The sequence below is a fragment of the Mobula birostris genome, unplaced genomic scaffold (assembly GCF_030028105.1).
Source record: "Mobula birostris isolate sMobBir1 unplaced genomic scaffold, sMobBir1.hap1 scaffold_1002, whole genome shotgun sequence".
Taxonomy (NCBI): domain Eukaryota; kingdom Metazoa; phylum Chordata; class Chondrichthyes; order Myliobatiformes; family Myliobatidae; genus Mobula; species Mobula birostris.
In genome coordinates this window covers 54,881-75,440 of record NW_027274043.1, presented here as the reverse complement: position 1 = coordinate 75,440, position 20,560 = coordinate 54,881, and the positions used below count along the sequence as shown (strand labels likewise).

Below are 20,560 nucleotides of genomic sequence, written 5' to 3'. Positions count from 1 at the left end.
GTGGATCAGACCTGTGTGTGAGTGTTTCTGAGGAGGCAACAGACATGTGTGTGAACGCTTCTGAGGTGTTGATTAGACCTGCGTGTGAGTGTTTCTGAGGTGTGGATCAGACCTGTATGCGAGGGTTTCTGAGGAGTGGAACAGACCTGTGTGTGAGTGCTTCTGAGGAGCTGACAGATGAGTGTGTGAGAGTTTCTGAGGAGAGAACAGATCTGTGTCTGAGTGTTTCTGAGGTGTGGATCAGACCTGTGTGTGAGTGTTTCTGAGGTGTGGATCAGACCTGTGTGTGAGTGTTTCTGAAGAGGTGACAGACCTGTGTATGAGTGTTTCTGAGGAGGTGAGGAACCTGTGTGTGAGTGTTTCTGAGGAGTGGATCAGACCTGTGTGTGAGTGTTTCTGAGGAGGTGACAGACCAGTGTGTGAGAGTTTCTGAGGTGTGGATCAGATCTGCGTGTGAGTGTTTCTGAGGAGTGGATCAGACCTGTGTGTGAGTGTTTCTGAGGAGGTGACAGACCTGTGTGTGAGTGTTTCTGAGGTGTGGATCAGACCTGTGTGTCAGTGTTTCTGAGGAGGAGACAGACAAGTGTCTGAGTGTTTCTGAGGAGGTGACAGACCTGTGTGTGAGTGTTTCTGAGCAGGTGACAGACCTGTGAGTGAGTGTTTCTGAGGAGGTGACAGACCTGTGTGTGAGTGTTTATGAGGAGTGGATGGATCAGTGTGTGAGTGTTTCTGAGGAGGTGACAGACCTGTGTGAGTGTTTCTGAGGTGTGCATCAGAACTGTGTGTGAGTGTTTCTGAGGAGTGGATCAGACCTGTGTGTGAGTGTTTCTGAGGAGGTGACAGAACTCTGTGTGAGTGTTTTTGAGCTGTGGATCAGACCTGTGTCTGAGTGTTTCTGAGGAGGTGACAGCCCTGTGTGTGAGTGTTTCTGAGGAGGTGAGGGACCTGTGTGTGAGTGTTTCTGAGGAGTGGATCAGACCTGTGTGTGAGCGTTTCTGAGGAAGTGACAGACCTGTGTGTGCGTGTTTCTGAGGTGTGGATCAGACCTGTGTGTGAGTGTTTCTGAGGTGTGGATCTGATCTGTGTGTGAGAGTTTCTGAGGTGTGGATCAGACCTGCGTGTGAGTGTTTCTCAGGAGGTGACAGACCTGTGTGTGAGTGTTTCTGAAGAGGTGACAGACCTGTGTATGAGTGTTTCTGACGAGGTGAGGAACCTGTGTGTGAGTGTTTCTGAGGTGTGGATCAGACCTGTGTGTGAGTGTTTCTCAGGAGGAGACAGACCAGTGTCTGAGTGTTTCTGAGGAGCTGACAGAGCTGTGTGTGAGTGTTTCTGAGGAGGTGACAGACCTGTGAATGAGTGTTTCGGAGGAGGTGACAGACCCGTGTATGAGTGTTTCTGAGGTGTGGATCAGACCTGTGTGTGAATGTTTCTGAGGAGTGGTTCAGACCTGTGTGTGAGTGTTTCTGAGGAGGTAACAGACATGTGTGTGAGTGTTTCTGAGGTGTGGATCAGACCTGTATGCGAGGGTTTCTTAGGAGTGGATCAGACCTGTGTGTGAGTGCTTCTGAGCAGCTGACAGATGAGTGTGTGAGAGTTTCTGAGCAGAGAACAGACCTGTGTGTGAGTGTTTTTGAGGTGTGGATCAGACCTGTGTGTGAGTGTTTCTGAGGTGTGGATCAGACCTGTGTGTGAGTGTTTCTGAAGAGGTGACAGACCTGTGTATGAGTGTTTCTGAGGAGGTGAGGAACCTGTGTGTGAGTGTTTCTGAGGAGTGGATCAGACCTGTGTGTGAGTGTTTCTGAGGAGGTGACAGACCAGTGTGTGAGAGTTTCTGAGGTGTGGATCAGATCTGCGTGTGAGTGTTTCTGAGGAGTGGATCAGAACTGTGTGTGAGTGTTTCTGAGGAGGTGACAGACCCGTGTGTGAGTGTTTCTGAGGAGTGGCTGGATCAGTGTGTGAGTGTTTCTGAGGAGGTGACAGACCTGTGAGTGAGTGTTTCGGAGGAGGTGACAGAACTGTGTGGGAGTGTTTCTGAGGTTTGGATCAGACCTGTGTGTTAGTGTTTCTGAGGAGGTAACAGACATGTGTGTGAGTGTTTCTGAGGTGTTGATTGGACCTGTGTGTGCGTGTTTCTGAGGTGTTGATTAGACCTGTGTGTGAGTGTTTCTGAGGTGTGGATCAGACCTGTATGCGAGGGTTTCTGAGGAGTGGATCAGACCTGTGTGTGAGTGTTTCTGAGGAGGTGACAGACCTGTGTGGGACTGTTTCTGAAGAGGAGACAGACCTGTGTATGAGTGTTTCTGAGGAGGTGAGGAACCTGTGTGTGAGTGTTTCTGAGGAGTGCATCAGACCTGTGTATGAGTGTTTCTGAGGAGGTGACAGACCTGTGTGTGAGAGTTTCTGAGGTGTGGATCAAACCTGTGTGTGAGTGTTTCTGAGGAGTGGATCAGACCTGTGTGTGAGTGTTTTTGAGGAGGTGACAGAACTGTGTGTGAGTGTTTTTGAGCTGTGGATCAGACCTGTGTCTGAGTGTTTCCGAGGAGGTGACAGCCCTGTGTGTGAGTGTTTCTGAGGAGGTGTGGGATCTGTGAGTGAGTGTTTCTGAGGAGTGGATCAGACCTGTGTGTGAGTGCTTCTGAGGAGCTGACAGATGAGTGTGTGAGGGTTTCTGAGGAGAGAACTGATCTGTGTGTGAGTGTTTCTGAGGAGTGGATCAGACCTGTGTGTGAGCGTTTCTGAGGAAGTGACAGACCTGTGTGTGAGTGTGTCTGAGGTGTGGATCAGACCTGTGTGTGAGTGTTTTTGAGGTGTGGATCAGACCTGTGTGTGAGTGTTTCTGAGGTGTGAATCAGACCTGTGTGTGAGTGTTTCTGAGGAGGTGACAGACCTGTGTGTGAGTGTTTCTGAAGAGGTGACAGACCTGTGTATGAGAGTTTCTGAGGAGGTGAGGAACCTGTGTGTGAATGTTTCTGAGGTGTGGATCAGACCTGTGTGTGAGTGTTTCTGAGGAGGTGACAGGCCTGTGAGTTAGTGTTTCGGAGGAGGTGACCGAACTGTGTGTGAGTGTTTGTGAGGTGTGGATCAGACCTGTGTGTGAGTGTTTCTGAGGTGTTGATTAGACCTGTGTGTGAGTGTTTCTGAGGTGTGGATCAGACCTGTATGCGAGGGTTTCTGAGGAGTAGATCAGACCTGTGTGTGAGTGTTTCTGAGGAGGTGACAGACCTGTGTGTGAGTGTTTCTGAAGAGGTGACAGAACTGTGTGTGAATTTTTCAGAGGTGTGGATCAGACCTGTGTGTGAGTGTTTCTGAGGAGGTGACAGACCTGTGTGTGAGTGTTTCTGAGGTGTGGATAAGACCTGTGTGTGAGTGTTTCTGAGGAGGTGACAGACCTGTGTGTGAGTGTTTCTGAGGAGGTGACAGACCTGTGTGTGAGTGTTTCTGAGGAGTGGATGGTTCAGTGTGTGAGTGTTTCTGAGGAGGTGACAGACCTGTGTGAGTGTTTCTGAGGTGTGCATCAGATCTGTGTGTGAGTGTTTCTGAGGAGTGGATCAGACCTGTGTGTGAGTGTTTCTGAGGAGGTGACAGACCTGTGTGTGAGTGTTTCTGAAATGTGGATCAGACCGCTGTGTGAGTGTTTCTGAGGAGGTGACAGACCTGTGTGTGAGTGTTTCTGAGGTGTGGATCAGACCTGTGTGTGAGTGTTTCTGAGGAGGTGACAGACCTGTGTGTGAGTGTTTCTGAGGAGTGGATGGATCAGTGTGTGAGTGTTTCTGAGGATGTGACAGACCTGTGAGTGAGTGTTTCGGAGGAGGTGACTGAACTGTGTGTGAGTGTTTCTGAGGTGTGGATCAGACCTGTGTGTGAGTGTTTCTCAGGAGCTGACAGACCAGTGTCTGAGTGTTTCTGTGGAGGTGACAGACCTGTGTGTGAGTGTTTCTGAGGAGGTGACAGACCTGTGAGTGAGTGTTTCGGAGGAGGTGACCGAACTGTGTGTGAGTGTTTGTGAGGTGTGGATCAGACCTGTGTGTGAGTGTTTCTGAGGTGTTGATTAGACCTGTGTGTGAGTGTTTCTGAGGTGTGGATCAGACCTGTATGCGAGGGTTTCTGAGGAGTGGATCAGACCTGTGTGTGAGTGTTTCTGAGGAGGTGACAGACCTGTGTGTGAGTGTTTCTGAAGAGGTGACAGAACTGTGCGTGAATTTTTCTGAGGTGTGGATCAGACCTGTGTGTGAGTGTTTCTGAGGAGGTGACAGACCTGTGTGTGAGTGTTTCTGAGGTGTGGATAAGACCTGTGTGTGAGTGTTTCTGAGGAGGTGACAGACCTGTGTGTGAGTGTTTCTGAGGAGGTGACAGACCTGTGTGTGAGTGTTTCTGAGGAGTTGATGGATCAGTGTGTGAGTGTTTCTGAGGAGGTGACAGACCTGTGTGAGTGTTTCTGAGGTGTGCATCAGATCTGTGTGTGAGTGTTTCTGAGGAGTGGATCAGACCTGTGTGTGAGTGTTTCTGAGGAGGTGACAGACCTGTGTGTGAGTGTTTCTGAAATGTGGATCAGACCGCTGTGTGAGTGTTTCTGAGGAGGTGACAGACCTGTGTGTGAGTGTTTCTGAGGTGTGGATCAGACCTGTGTGTGAGTGTTTCTGAGGAGGTGACAGACCTGTGTGTGAGTGTTTCTGAGGAGTGGATGGATCAGTGTGTGAGTGTTTCTGAGGATGTGACAGACCTGTGAGTGAGTGTTTCGGAGGAGGTGACTGAACTGTGTGTGAGTGTTTCTGAGGTGTGGATCAGACCTGTGTGTGAGTGTTTCTGAGGAGTGGATCACCCCTGTGTGTGAGTGTTTCTGAGCAGGTGACAGACCAGTGTGTGAGAGTTTCTCAGGAGGGAAGAGATCTGTGTGTGAGTGTTTCTGAGGTGTGGATGAGACCTGTGTGTGAGTGTTTCTGAGGAGGTGACAGACCTGTGTGTGAGAGTTTCTGAGGTGTGGATCAAACCTGTGTGTGAGTGTTTCTGAGGAGTGGATCAGACCTGTGTGTGAGTGTTTCTGAGGAAGTGACAGAACTGTGTGTGAGTGTTTTTGAGCTGTGGATCTGACCTGTGTCTGAGTGTTTCTGAGGAGGTGACAGCCCTGTGTGTGAGTATTTCTGAGGAGGTGAGGGATCTGTGTGTGAGTGTTTCTGAAGTGGTGACAGACCTGTGTATGAGAGTTTCTGAGGAGGTGAAGAACCTGTGTGTGAGTGTTTCTGAGGTGTGGATCAGACCTGTGTGTGAGTGTTTCTCAGGAGCAGACAGACCAGTGTCTGAGTGTTTCTGAGGAGGTGACAGCCCTGTGTGTGAGTGTTTCTGAGGATGTGACAGACCTGTGAGTGAGTGTTTCGGAGGAGGTGACAGAACTGTGTGTGAGTGTTTCTGAGGTGTGGATCAGACCTCTGTGTGAATGTTTCTGAGGTGTGGATCAGACCTGTGTGTGAGTGTTTCTGAGGAGGTAACAGACATGTGTGTGAGTGTTTCTGAGGTGTGGATCAGACCTGTATGCGAGGGTTTCTGAGGAGTGGATCAGACCTGTGTGTGAGTGTTTCTGAGGAGGTGACAGACCTGTGTGTGAGTGTTTCTGAGGTGTTGATTAGACCTGTGTGTGAGTGTTTCTGAGGTGTGGATCAGACCTGTATGCGAGGGTTTCTGAGGAGTGGATCAGACCTGTGTGTGCGTGTTTCTGAGGAGGTGACACACCTGTGTGTGAGTGTTTCTGAAGAGCTGACAGACCTGTGTATGAGTGTTTCTGAGGAGGTGAGGAACCTGTGTGTGAGTGTTTCTGAGGAGTGGATCAGACCTGTGTGTGAGTGTTTCTGAGGAGGTGACAGACCTGTGTGTGAGAGTTTCTGAGGTGTGGATCAAACCTGTGTGTGAGTGTTTCTGAGGAGTGGATTAGACCTGTGTGTGAGTGTTTCTGAGGAAGTGACAGAACTGTGTGTGAGTGTTTTTGAGCTGTGGATCAGACCTGTGTCTGAGTGTTTCTGAGGAGGTGACAGCCCTGTGTGTGAGTGTTTCTGAGGAGGTGAGGGATCTGTGTGTGAGTGTTTCTGTGGAGTGGATCAGACCTGTGTGTGAGTGCTTCTGAGGAGCTGACAGATGAGTGTGTGAGGGTTTCTGAGGAGAGAACAGATCTGTGTGTCAGTGTTTCTGAGGAGTGGATCAGACCTGTGTGTGAGCGTTTCTGAGGAAGTGACAGACCTGTGTGTGAGTGTGTCTGAGGTGTGGATCAGACCTTTGTGTGAGTGCTTTTGAGGTGTGGATCAGACCTATGTGTGAGTGTTTCTGAGGTGTGGATCAGACCTGTGTGTGAGTGTTTCTGAGGAGGTGACAGACCTGTGTGTGAGTGTTTCTGAAGAGGTGACAGACCTGTGTATGAGAGTTTCTGAGGAGGTGAGGAACCTGTGTGTGAGTGTTTCTGAGGTGTGGATCAGACCTGTGTGTGAGTGTTTTTCAGGAGCAGACAGACCAGTGTCTGAGTGTTTCTGAGGAGGTGACAGACCTGTGTGTGAGTGTTTCTGAGGAGGTGACAGACCTGCGAGTGAGTGTTTCGGAGTAGGTGACAGAACTGTGAGTGAGTGTTTCTGAGCTGTGGATCAGACCTGTGTGTGAATGTTTCTGAGGTGTGGATCAGACCTGTGTGTGAGTGTTTCTGAGGAGGTAACAGACATGTGTGTGAGTGTTTCTGAGGACGTGACAGAACTGTGTGTGAGTGTTTTTGAGCTTTGGATCAGACCTGTGTCTGAGTGTTTCTGAGGAGGTGACAGCCCTGTGTGTGGGTGTTTCTGAGGAGGTGAGGGATCTATGTGTGAGTGTTTCTGAGGAGTGGATGAGACCTGTGTGTGAGCGCTTCTGAGGTGCTGACAGATGAGTGTGTGAGGGTTTCTGAGGAGAGAACAGATCTGTGTGTGAGTGTTTCTGAGGAGTGGATCAGACCTGTGTGTTGGAGTTTCTGAGGAAGTGACAGACCTGTGTGTGAGTGTGTCTGAGGTGTGGATCAGACCTGTGTGTGATTGTTTCTCAGGAGCAGACAGACCAGTGTCTGTGTGTTTCTGAGGAGGTGACAGACCTGTGTGTGAGTGTTTCTGAGGAGGTGACAGACCTGTGAGTGATTGTTTCGGAGGAGGTGACAGAACTGTGTGTGAGTGTTTCTGAGGTGTGGATCAGACATGTGTGTGAATGTTTCTGAGGTGTGGATCAGACCTGTGTGTGAGTGTTTCTGAGGAGGTAACAGACATTTGTGTGAGTGTTTCTGAGGTGTTGATTAGACCTGTGTGTGAGTGTTTCTGAGGTGTGGATCAGACCTGTATGCGAGGGTTTCTGAGGAGTGGATCAGACCTGTGTGTGAGTGCTTCTGAGGAGCTGACAGATGAGTCTGTGAGAGTTTCTGAGGAGAGAACAGATCTGTGTGTGAATGTTTCTGAGGTGTGGATCAGACCTGTGTGTGAGTGTTTCTGAGGAGGTGACAGACCTGTGTGTGAGTGTTTCTGAGGTGTGGATCAGACCTGTGTGTGAGTGTTTCTGAGGAGGTGACAGACCTGTGTGAGAGTGTTTCTGAGGTGTGGATCAGACCTGTGTGTGAGTGTTTCTGAGGAGGTGACAGACCTGTGTGTGAGTGTTTCTGAGGAGTGGATGGATCAGTGTGTGAGTGTTTCTGAGGAGGTGACAGACCTGTGTGAGTGTTTCTGAGGTGTGCATCAGATCTGTGTGTGAGTGTTTCTTAGGAGTGGATCAGACCTGTGAGTGAGTGTTTCTGAGGAGGTGACAGCCCTGTGTGTGAGTGTTTCTGAGGAGGTGAGGGACCTGTGTGTCAGTGTTTCTGAGGAGTGGAGCAGACCTGTGTGTGAGTGTTTCTGAGGAGGAGACAGACCAGTGTCTGAGTGTTTCTGAGGAGGTGACAGACCTGTGTGTGAGTGTTTCTGAGGAGGTGACAGACCTGTGAGTGAGTGTTTCGGAGGAGGTGACAGACCTGTGTGTGAGTGTTTCTGAGGTGTGGATCAGACCTGTGTGTGAATGTTTCTGAGATGTGGATCAGACCTGTGTGTGAGTGTTTCTGAGGAGGCAACAGACATGTGTGTGAACGCTTCTGAGGTGTTGATTAGACCTGCGTGTGAGTGTTTCTGAGGTGTGGATCAGACCTGTATGCGAGGGTTTCTGAGGAGTGGAACAGACCTGTGTGTGAGTGCTTCTGAGGAGCTGACAGATGAGTGTGTGAGAGTTTCTGAGGAGAGAACAGATCTGTGTCTGAGTGTTTCTGAGGTGTGGATCAGACCTGTGTGTGAGTGTTTCTGAGGTGTGGATCAGACCTGTGTGTGAGTGTTTCTGAAGAGGTGACAGACCTGTGTATGAGTGTTTCTGAGGAGGTGAGGAACCTGTGTGTGAGTGTTTCTGAGGAGTGGATCAGACCTGTGTGTGAGTGTTTCTGAGGAGGTGACAGACCAGTGTGTGAGAGTTTCTGAGGTGTGGATCAGATCTGCGTGTGAGTGTTTCTGAGGAGTGGATCAGACCTGTGTGTGAGTGTTTCTGAGGAGGTGACAGACCTGTGTGTGAGTGTTTCTGAGGTGTGGATCAGACCTGTGTGTCAGTGTTTCTGAGGAGGAGACAGACAAGTGTCTGAGTGTTTCTGAGGAGGTGACAGACCTGTGTGTGAGTGTTTCTGAGCAGGTGACAGACCTGTGAGTGAGTGTTTCTGAGGAGGTGACAGACCTGTGTGTGAGTGTTTATGAGGAGTGGATGGATCAGTGTGTGAGTGTTTCTGAGGAGGTGACAGACCTGTGTGAGTGTTTCTGAGGTGTGCATCAGAACTGTGTGTGAGTGTTTCTGAGGAGTGGATCAGACCTGTGTGTGAGTGTTTCTGAGGAGGTGACAGAACTCTGTGTGAGTGTTTTTGAGCTGTGGATCAGACCTGTGTCTGAGTGTTTCTGAGGAGGTGACAGCCCTGTGTGTGAGTGTTTCTGAGGAGGTGAGGGACCTGTGTGTGAGTGTTTCTGAGGAGTGGATCAGACCTGTGTGTGAGCGTTTCTGAGGAAGTGACAGACCTGTGTGTGCGTGTTTCTGAGGTGTGGATCAGACCTGTGTGTGAGTGTTTCTGAGGTGTGGATCTGATCTGTGTGTGAGAGTTTCTGAGGTGTGGATCAGACCTGCGTGTGAGTGTTTCTCAGGAGGTGACAGACCTGTGTGTGAGTGTTTCTGAAGAGGTGACAGACCTGTGTATGAGTGTTTCTGAGGAGGTGAGGAACCTGTGTGTGAGTGTTTCTGAGGTGTGGATCAGACCTGTGTGTGAGTGTTTCTCAGGAGGAGACAGACCAGTGTCTGAGTGTTTCTGAGGAGCTGACAGAGCTGTGTGTGAGTGTTTCTGAGGAGGTGACAGACCTGTGAATGAGTGTTTCGGAGGAGGTGACAGACCCGTGTATGAGTGTTTCTGAGGTGTGGATCAGACCTGTGTGTGAATGTTTCTGAGGAGTGGTTCAGACCTGTGTGTGAGTGTTTCTGAGGAGGTAACAGACATGTGTGTGAGTGTTTCTGAGGTGTGGATCAGACCTGTATGCGAGGGTTTCTTAGGAGTGGATCAGACCTGTGTGTGAGTGCTTCTGAGCAGCTGACAGATGAGTGTGTGAGAGTTTCTGAGCAGAGAACAGACCTGTGTGTGAGTGTTTTTGAGGTGTGGATCAGACCTGTGTGTGAGTGTTTCTGAGGTGTGCATCAGACCTGTGTGTGAGTGTCTCTGAGGAGGTGACAGACCTTTTTTTTTTTACAAGGAACACATTTTATTTTTCAAAAATCACAGTACAGGAATTGCATGTATACAACAATTCTGATCTTTTTCAGTTTCCACAGATACCTTCCCTCTCTCACAGACAGGGACCACCACAATTGGGATCAGTAGTCACCATTCCTCAGTGTTATCTTTTGTGCTCTCCTTAAGAATAATGTTTTAACAATTGGATACTAAAGCAATTCAGAGTAAAATTCTGAAGTACTGCTGGTTATTTTTTCATGCTTCAAGTCCTGTGACGATATATTAAAAAGACTCTTGTTCAGAGCGAAATTCTCAGCGTAAAACGATAGAAGTAACAGAGTAATCTCAGCATATACAACAAGGGTGTGTTTCTATAAATGATTGCCACCGCATTATTATTATTGTTCATTGCACAGAGTGGAGGCGATCCCTGCGTGTCCTATTTCAGACAGGCAGTCCTGGTGCCAGAGTCCCATCTCCTGCAGGCCCGGGGGTCGTTAGTCATCGGGCTCCACAACGCACTGCTCCACAATCTCCCGCAAATTTGGGTTCTCCATAGCTGCTGCCACACGTTCCTTATCGTTGATCTGCTTGTTAATATCTTCCTCGGTGGTGTGAGACCCCTCAGCAATGTAGATCTCTAACTTGTGTTTAAAAGGTAAACATCGTTGTAACTTGACCCGTAGACAGAGACCAATCAGAGTGGCTAAAGAGCAGTGAGGGACGGTCGGTGTGAATCGAATAATGATGAGATATTCGTCATCAGCGAGTAATTTCACATCGATACACTCTTCAGTGACCACGTCCAACTCCTCCAGGGTGTTTGGCTTTTCTGGGTCACGAATTGTACGAATAATGTCATAGACTTCTAGCGTTTTCTCTTCCATTTTCCTGATTTTTTCCGCATCTTCTTTAACCGACAGCCGCGAAAGAAGGAGGAACTTTGCCAGGGCATAGGACGCGAGCCCAGAGACTATCTCCATTCCTCTGTGTGTGAGAGTTTCTGAGGTGTGGATCAGACCTGCGTGTGAGTGTTTCTGAGGAGGTGACAGACCTGTGTGTGAGTGTTTCTGAAGAGGTGACAGACCTGTGTACGAGTGTTTCTGAGGACGTGAGGAACCTGTGTGTGAGTGTTTCTGAGGTGTGGATCAGACCTGTGTGTGAGTGTTTCTCAGGAGGAGACAGACCAGTGTCTGAGTGTTTCTGAGGAGCTGACAGACCTGTGTGTGAGTGTTTCTGAGGAGGTGACAGACCTGTGAATGAGTGTTTCGGAGGAGGTGACAGACCCGTGTATGAGTGTTTCTGAGGTGTGGATCAGACCTGTGTGTGAATGTTTCTGAGGAGTGGATCAGACCTGTGTGTGAGTGTTTCTGAGGAGGTAACAGACATGTGTGTGAGTGTTTCTGAGGTGTTGATTAGACCTGTGTGTGAGTGTTTCTGAGGTGTGGATCAGACCTGTATGCGAGGGTTTCTTAGGAGTGGATCAGAACTGTGTGTGAGTGCTTCTGAAGAGCTGACAGATGAGTGTGTGAGAGTTTCTGAGCAGAGAACAGACCTGTGTGTGAGTGTTTTTGAGGTGTGGATCAGACCTGTGTGTGAGTGTTTCTGATGTGTGCATCAGACCTGTGTGTGAGTGTCTCTGAGGAGGTGAGGGACCTGTGTGTGAGTGTTTCTGAGGAATTGACAGACCTGTGTGTGAGTGTTTCTGAGGTGTGGATCAGACCTCTGTGTGAGTGTTTCTGAGGTGTGGATCAGACCTGTGTGTGAGTGTTTCTGAGGAGGTGACAGACCTGTGTGTGAGTGTTTCTGAGGAGGAGACAGACTTGTGTGTGAGTGTTTCTGAGGTGTGGATCAGACCTGTGTGTGAATGTTTCTGAGGTGTGGATCAGACCTGTGTGTGAGTGTTTCTGAGGAGGTAACAGACATGTGTGTGAGTGTTTCTGAGGTGTTGATTAGACCTGCGTGTGAGTGTTTCTGAGGTGTGGATCAGACCTGTATGCGAGGGTTTCTGAGGAGTGGATCAGACCTGTGTGTGAGTGCTTCTGAGGAGCTGACAGATGAGTGTGTGAGAGTTTCTGAGGAGAGAACAGATCTGTGTCTGAGTGTTTCTGAGGTGTGGATCAGACCTGTGTGTGAGTGTTTCTGAGGTGTGGATCAGACCTGTGTGTGAGTGTTTCTGAAGAGGTGACAGACCTGTGTATGAGTGTTTCTGAGGAGGTGAGGAACCTGTGTGTGAGTGTTTCTGAGGAGTGGATCAGACCTGTGTGTGAGTGTTTCTGAGGAGGTGACAGACCAGTGTGTGAGAGTTTCTGAGGTGTGGATCAGATCTGCGTGTGAGTGTTTCTGAGGAGTGGATCAGAACTGTGTGTGAGTGTTTCTGAGGAGGTGACAGACCCGTGTGTGAGTGTTTCTGAGGAGTGGCTGGATCAGTGTGTGAGTGTTTCTGAGGAGGTGACAGACCTGTGAGTGAGTGTTTCGGAGGAGGTGGATCAGAACTGTGTGTGAGTGTTTCTGAGGAGGTGACAGACCCGTGTGTGAGTGTTTCTGAGGAGTGGCTGGATCAGTGTGTGAGTGTTTCTGAGGAGGTGACAGACCTGTGAGTGAGTGTTTCGGAGGAGGTGACAGAACTGTGTGGGAGTGTTTCTGAGGTTTGGATCAGACCTGTGTGTTAGTGTTTCTGAGGAGGTAACAGACATGTGTGTGAGTGTTTCTGAGGTGTTGATTGGACCTGTGTGTGCGTGTTTCTGAGGTGTTGATTAGACCTGTGTGTGAGTGTTTCTGAGGTGTGGATCAGACCTGTATGCGAGGGTTTCTGAGGAGTGGATCAGACCTGTGTGTGAGTGTTTCTGAGGAGGTGACAGACCTGTGTGGGACTGTTTCTGAAGAGGAGACAGACCTGTGTATGAGTGTTTCTGAGGAGGTGAGGAACCTGTGTGTGAGTGTTTCTGAGGAGTGCATCAGACCTGTGTATGAGTGTTTCTGAGGAGGTGACAGACCTGTGTGTGAGAGTTTCTGAGGTGTGGATCAAACCTGTGTGTGAGTGTTTCTGAGGAGTGGATCAGACCTGTGTGTGAGTGTTTTTGAGGAGGTGACAGAACTGTGTGTGAGTGTTTTTGAGCTGTGGATCAGACCTGTGTCTGAGTGTTTCCGAGGAGGTGACAGCCCTGTGTGTGAGTGTTTCTGAGGAGGTGTGGGATCTGTGAGTGAGTGTTTCTGAGGAGTGGATCAGACCTGTGTGTGAGTGCTTCTGAGGAGCTGACAGATGAGTGTGTGAGGGTTTCTGAGGAGAGAACTGATCTGTGTGTGAGTGTTTCTGAGGAGTGGATCAGACCTGTGTGTGAGCGTTTCTGAGGAAGTGACAGACCTGTGTGTGAGTGTGTCTGAGGTGTGGATCAGACCTGTGTGTGAGTGTTTTTGAGGTGTGGATCAGACCTGTGTGTGAGTGTTTCTGAGGTGTGAATCAGACCTGTGTGTGAGTGTTTCTGAGGAGGTGACAGACCTGTGTGTGAGTGTTTCTGAAGAGGTGACAGACCTGTGTATGAGAGTTTCTGAGGAGGTGAGGAACCTGTGTGTGAATGTTTCTGAGGTGTGGATCAGACCTGTGTGTGAGTGTTTCTGAGGAGGTGACAGACCTGTGAGTTAGTGTTTCGGAGGAGGTGACCGAACTGTGTGTGAGTGTTTGTGAGGTGTGGATCAGACCTGTGTGTGAGTGTTTCTGAGGTGTTGATTAGACCTGTGTGTGAGTGTTTCTGAGGTGTGGATCAGACCTGTATGCGAGGGTTTCTGAGGAGTAGATCAGACCTGCGTGTGAGTGTTTCTGAGGTGTGGATCAGACCTGTATGCGAGGGTTTCTGAGGAGTGGAACAGACCTGTGTGTGAGTGCTTCTGAGGAGCTGACAGATGAGTGTGTGAGAGTTTCTGAGGAGAGAACAGATCTGTGTCTGAGTGTTTCTGAGGTGTGGATCAGACCTGTGTGTGAGTGTTTCTGAGGTGTGGATCAGACCTGTGTGTGAGTGTTTCTGAAGAGGTGACAGACCTGTGTATGAGTGTTTCTGAGGAGGTGAGGAACCTGTGTGTGAGTGTTTCTGAGGAGTGGATCAGACCTGTGTGTGAGTGTTTCTGAGGAGGTGACAGACCAGTGTGTGAGAGTTTCTGAGGTGTGGATCAGATCTGCGTGTGAGTGTTTCTGAGGAGTGGATCAGACCTGTGTGTGAGTGTTTCTGAGGAGGTGACAGACCTGTGTGTGAGTGTTTCTGAGGTGTGGATCAGACCTGTGTGTCAGTGTTTCTGAGGAGGAGACAGACAAGTGTCTGAGTGTTTCTGAGGAGGTGACAGACCTGTGTGTGAGTGTTTCTGAGCAGGTGACAGACCTGTGAGTGAGTGTTTCTGAGGAGGTGACAGACCTGTGTGTGAGTGTTTATGAGGAGTGGATGGATCAGTGTGTGAGTGTTTCTGAGGAGGTGACAGACCTGTGTGAGTGTTTCTGAGGTGTGCATCAGAACTGTGTGTGAGTGTTTCTGAGGAGTGGATCAGACCTGTGTGTGAGTGTTTCTGAGGAGGTGACAGAACTCTGTGTGAGTGTTTTTGAGCTGTGGATCAGACCTGTGTCTGAGTGTTTCTGAGGAGGTGACAGCCCTGTGTGTGAGTGTTTCTGAGGAGGTGAGGGACCTGTGTGTGAGTGTTTCTGAGGAGTGGATCAGACCTGTGTGTGAGCGTTTCTGAGGAAGTGACAGACCTGTGTGTGCGTGTTTCTGAGGTGTGGATCAGACCTGTGTGTGAGTGTTTCTGAGGTGTGGATCTGATCTGTGTGTGAGAGTTTCTGAGGTGTGGATCAGACCTGCGTGTGAGTGTTTCTCAGGAGGTGACAGACCTGTGTGTGAGTGTTTCTGAAGAGGTGACAGACCTGTGTATGAGTGTTTCTGAGGAGGTGAGGAACCTGTGTGTGAGTGTTTCTGAGGTGTGGATCAGACCTGTGTGTGAGTGTTTCTCAGGAGGAGACAGACCAGTGTCTGAGTGTTTCTGAGGAGCTGACAGACCTGTGTGTGAGTGTTTCTGAGGAGGTGACAGACCTGTGAATGAGTGTTTCGGAGGAGGTGACAGACCCGTGTATGAGTGTTTCTGAGGTGTGGATCAGACCTGTGTGTGAATGTTTCTGAGGAGTGGTTCAGACCTGTGTGTGAGTGTTTCTGAGGAGGTAACAGACATGTGTGTGAGTGTTTCTGAGGTGTGGATCAGACCTGTATGCGAGGGTTTCTTAGGAGTGGATCAGACCTGTGTGTGAGTGCTTCTGAGCAGCTGACAGATGAGTGTGTGAGAGTTTCTGAGCAGAGAACAGACCTGTGTGTGAGTGTTTTTGAGGTGTGGATCAGACCTGTGTGTGAGTGTTTCTGAGGTGTGCATCAGACCTGTGTGTGAGTGTCTCTGAGGAGGTGACAGACCTTTTTTTTTTTTTTTTACAAGGAACACATTTTATTTTTCAAAAATCACAGTACAGGAATTGCATGTATACAACAATTCTGATCTTTTTCAGTTTCCACAGATACCTTCCCTCTCTCACAGACAGGGACCACCACAATTGGGATCAGTAGTCACCATTCCTCAGTGTTATCTTTTGTGCTCTCCTTAAGAATAATGTTTTAACAATTGGATACTAAAGCAATTCAGAGTAAAATTCTGAAGTACTGCTGGTTATTTTTTCATGCTTCAAGTCCTGTGACGATATATTAAAAAGACTCTTGTTCAGAGCGAAATTCTCAGCGTAAAACGATAGAAGTAACAGAGTAATCTCAGCATATACAACAAGGGTGTGTTTCTATAAATGATTGCCACCGCATTATTATTATTGTTCATTGCACAGAGTGGAGGCGATCCCTGCGTGTCCTATTTCAGACAGGCAGTCCTGGTGCCAGAGTCCCATCTCCTGCAGGCCCGGGGGTCGTTAGTCATCGGGCTCCACAACGCACTGCTCCACAATCTCCCGCAAATTTGGGTTCTCCATAGCTGCTGCCACACGTTCCTTATCGTTGATCTGCTTGTTAATATCTTCCTCGGTGGTGTGAGACCCCTCAGCAATGTAGATCTCTAACTTGTGTTTAAAAGGTAAACATCGTTGTAACTTGACCCGTAGACAGAGACCAATCAGAGTGGCTAAAGAGCAGTGAGGGACGGTCGGTGTGAATCGAATAATGATGAGATATTCGTCATCAGCGAGTAATTTCACATCGATACACTCTTCAGTGACCACGTCCAACTCCTCCAGGGTGTTTGGCTTTTCTGGGTCACGAATTGTACGAATAATGTCATAGACTTCTAGCGTTTTCTCTTCCATTTTCCTGATTTTTTCCGCATCTTCTTTAACCGACAGCCGCGAAAGAAGGAGGAACTTTGCCAGGGCATAGGACGCGAGCCCAGAGACTATCTCCATTCCTCTGTGTGTGAGAGTTTCTGAGGTGTGGATCAGACCTGCGTGTGAGTGTTTCTGAGGAGGTGACAGACCTGTGTGTGAGTGTTTCTGAAGAGGTGACAGACCTGTGTACGAGTGTTTCTGAGGACGTGAGGAACCTGTGTGTGAGTGTTTCTGAGGTGTGGATCAGACCTGTGTGTGAGTGTTTCTCAGGAGGAGACAGACCAGTGTCTGAGTGTTTCTGAGGAGCTGACAGACCTGTGTGTGAGTGTTTCTGAGGAGGTGACAGACCTGTGAATGAGTGTTTCGGAGGAGGTGACAGACCCGTGTATGAGTGTTTCTGAGGTGTGGATCAGACCTGTGTGTGAATGTTTCTGAGGAGTGGATCAGACCTGTGTGTGAGTGTTTCTGAGGAGGTAACAGACATGTGTGTGAGTGTTTCTGAGGTGTTGATTAGACCTGTGTGTGAGTGTTTCTGAGGTGTGGATCAGACCTGTATGCGAGGGTTTCTTAGGAGTGGATCAGAACTGTGTGTGAGTGCTTCTGAAGAGCTGACAGATGAGTGTGTGAGAGTTTCTGAGCAGAGAACAGACCTGTGTGTGAGTGTTTTTGAGGTGTGGATCAGACCTGTGTGTGAGTGTTTCTGATGTGTGCATCAGACCTGTGTGTGAGTGTCTCTGAGGAGGTGAGGGACCTGTGTGTGAGTGTTTCTGAGGAGTGGATCAGACCTGTGTGTGAGTGCTTCTGAGGAGCTGACAGACGAGTGTGTGAGGGTTTCTGAGGAGAGAACAGATCTGCGTGTGAGTGTTTCTGAGGAGTGGATCAGACCTGTGTGTGAGTGTTTCTGAGGAATTGACAGACCTGTGTGTGAGTGTTTCTGAGGTGTGGATCAGACCTCTGTGTGAGTGTTTCTGAGGTGTGGATCAGACCTGTGTGTGAGTGTTTCTGAGGAGGTGACAGACCTGTGTGTGAGTGTTTCTGAGGAGGAGACAGACTTGTGTGTGAGTGTTTCTGAGGTGTGGATCAGACCTGTGTGTGAATGTTTCTGAGGTGTGGATCAGACCTGTGTGTGAGTGTTTCTGAGGAGGTAACAGACATGTGTGTGAGTGTTTCTGAGGTGTTGATTAGACCTGCGTGTGAGTGTTTCTGAGGTGTGGATCAGACCTGTATGCGAGGGTTTCTGAGGAGTGGATCAGACCTGTGTGTGAGTGCTTCTGAGGAGCTGACAGATGAGTGTGTGAGAGTTTCTGAGGAGAGAACAGATCTGTGTCTGAGTGTTTCTGAGGTGTGGATCAGACCTGTGTGTGAGTGTTTCTGAGGTGTGGATCAGACCTGTGTGTGAGTGTTTCTGAAGAGGTGACAGACCTGTGTATGAGTGTTTCTGAGGAGGTGAGGAACCTGTGTGTGAGTGTTTCTGAGGAGTGGATCAGACCTGTGTGTGAGTGTTTCTGAGGAGGTGACAGACCAGTGTGTGAGAGTTTCTGAGGTGTGGATCAGATCTGCGTGTGAGTGTTTCTGAGGAGTGGATCAGAACTGTGTGTGAGTGTTTCTGAGGAGGTGACAGACCCGTGTGTGAGTGTTTCTGAGGAGTGGCTGGATCAGTGTGTGAGTGTTTCTGAGGAGGTGACAGACCTGTGAGTGAGTGTTTCGGAGGAGGTGACAGAACTGTGTGGGAGTGTTTCTGAGGTTTGGATCAGACCTGTGTGTTAGTGTTTCTGAGGAGGTAACAGACATGTGTGTGAGTGTTTCTGAGGTGTTGATTGGACCTGTGTGTGCGTGTTTCTGAGGTGTTGATTAGACCTGTGTGTGAGTGTTTCTGAGGTGTGGATCAGACCTGTATGCGAGGGTTTCTGAGGAGTGGATCAGACCTGTGTGTGAGTGTTTCTGAGGAGGTGACAGACCTGTGTGGGACTGTTTCTGAAGAGGAGACAGACCTGTGTATGAGTGTTTCTGAGGAGGTGAGGAACCTGTGTGTGAGTGTTTCTGAGGAGTGCATCAGACCTGTGTATGAGTGTTTCTGAGGAGGTGACAGACCTGTGTGTGAGAGTTTCTGAGGTGTGGATCAAACCTGTGTGTGAGTGTTTCTGAGGAGTGGATCAGACCTGTGTGTGAGTGTTTTTGAGGAGGTGACAGAACTGTGTGTGAGTGTTTTTGAGCTGTGGATCAGACCTGTGTCTGAGTGTTTCCGAGGAGGTGACAGCCCTGTGTGTGAGTGTTTCTGAGGAGGTGTGGGATCTGTGAGTGAGTGTTTCTGAGGAGTGGATCAGACCTGTGTGTGAGTGCTTCTGAGGAGCTGACAGATGAGTGTGTGAGGGTTTCTGAGGAGAGAACTGATCTGTGTGTGAGTGTTTCTGAGGAGTGGATCAGACCTGTGTGTGAGCGTTTCTGAGGAAGTGACAGACCTGTGTGTGAGTGTGTCTGAGGTGTGGATCAGACCTGTGTGTGAGTGTTTTTGAGGTGTGGATCAGACCTGTGTGTGAGTGTTTCTGAGGTGTGAATCAGACCTGTGTGTGAGTGTTTCTGAGGAGGTGACAGACCTGTGTGTGAGTGTTTCTGAAGAGGTGACAGACCTGTGTATGAGAGTTTCTGAGGAGGTGAGGAACCTGTGTGTGAATGTTTCTGAGGTGTGGATCAGACCTGTGTGTGAGTGTTTCTGAGGAGGTGACAGGCCTGTGAGTTAGTGTTTCGGAGGAGGTGACCGAACTGTGTGTGAGTGTTTGTGAGGTGTGGATCAGACCTGTGTGTGAGTGTTTCTGAGGTGTTGATTAGACCTGTGTGTGAGTGTTTCTGAGGTGTGGATCAGACCTGTATGCGAGGGTTTCTGAGGAGTAGATCAGACCTGTGTGTGAGTGTTTCTGAGGAGGTGACAGACCTGTGTGTGAGTGTTTCTGAAGAGGTGACAGAACTGTGTGTGAATTTTTCAGAGGTGTGGATCAGACCTGTGTGTGAGTGTTTCTGAGGAGGTGACAGACCTGTGTGTGAGTGTTTCTGAGGTGTGGATAAGACCTGTGTGTGAGTGTTTCTGAGGAGGTGACAGACCTGTGTGTGAGTGTTTCTGAGGAGGTGACAGACCTGTGTGTGAGTGTTTCTGAGGAGTGGATGGTTCAGTGTGTGAGTGTTTCTGAGGAGGTGACAGACCTGTGTGAGTGTTTCTGAGGTGTGCATCAGATCTGTGTGTGAGTGTTTCTGAGGAGTGGATCAGACCTGTGTGTGAGTGTTTCTGAGGAGGTGACAGACCTGTGTGTGAGTGTTTCTGAAATGTGGATCAGACCGCTGTGTGAGTGTTTCTGAGGAGGTGACAGACCTGTGTGTGAGTGTTTCTGAGGTGTGGATCAGACCTGTGTGTGAGTGTTTCTGAGGAGGTGACAGACCTGTGTGTGAGTGTTTCTGAGGAGTGGATGGATCAGTGTGTGAGTGTTTCTGAGGATGTGACAGACCTGTGAGTGAGTGTTTCGGAGGAGGTGACTGAACTGTGTGTGAGTGTTTCTGAGGTGTGGATCAGACCTGTGTGTGAGTGTTTCTCAGGAGCTGACAGACCAGTGTCTGAGTGTTTCTGTGGAGGTGACAGACCTGTGTGTGAGTGTTTCTGAGGAGGTGACAGACCTGTGAGTGAGTGTTTCGGAGGAGGTGACCGAACTGTGTGTGAGTGTTTGTGAGGTGTGGATCAGACCTGTGTGTGAGTGTTTCTGAGGTGTTGATTAGACCTGTGTGTGAGTGTTTCTGAGGTGTGGATCAGACCTGTATGCGAGGGTTTCTGAGGAGTGGATCAGACCTGTGTGTGAGTGTTTCTGAGGAGGTGACAGACCTGTGTGTGAGTGTTTCTGAAGAGGTGACAGAACTGTGCGTGAATTTTTCTGAGGTGTGGATCAGACCTGTGTGTGAGTGTTTCTGAGGAGGTGACAGACCTGTGTGTGAGTGTTTCTGAGGTGTGGATAAGACCTGTGTGTGAGTGTTTCTGAGGAGGTGACAGACCTGTGTGTGAGTGTTTCTGAGGAGGTGACAGACCTGTGTGTGAGTGTTTCTGAGGAGTTGATGGATCAGTGTGTGAGTGTTTCTGAGGAGGTGACAGACCTGTGTGAGTGTTTCTGAGGTGTGCATCAGATCTGTGTGTGAGTGTTTCTGAGGAGTGGATCAGACCTGTGTGTGAGTGTTTCTGAGGAGGTGACAGACCTGTGTGTGAGTGTTTCTGAAATGTGGATCAGACCGCTGTGTGAGTGTTTCTGAGGAGGTGACAGACCTGTGTGTGAGTGTTTCTGAGGTGTGGATCAGACCTGTGTGTGAGTGTTTCTGAGGAGGTGACAGACCTGTGTGTGAGTGTTTCTGAGGAGTGGATGGATCAGTGTGTGAGTGTTTCTGAGGATGTGACAGACCTGTGAGTGAGTGTTTCGGAGGAG

General features: G+C 49.1%; 2 pseudogenes; both read right to left on the bottom strand.

The window, feature by feature from the left end:
• Nucleotides 1-9,782: 9,782 nt before the first annotated feature.
• LOC140192267 (cytosolic iron-sulfur assembly component 2A pseudogene) lies at nt 9,783-10,748 on the bottom strand (annotated as a pseudogene).
• A 4,475-nt stretch (nt 10,749-15,223) lies between these two features.
• On the bottom strand, nt 15,224-16,189 carry LOC140192266 (cytosolic iron-sulfur assembly component 2A pseudogene; annotated as a pseudogene).
• Between the last annotated feature and the right edge of the window lie 4,371 nt (nt 16,190-20,560).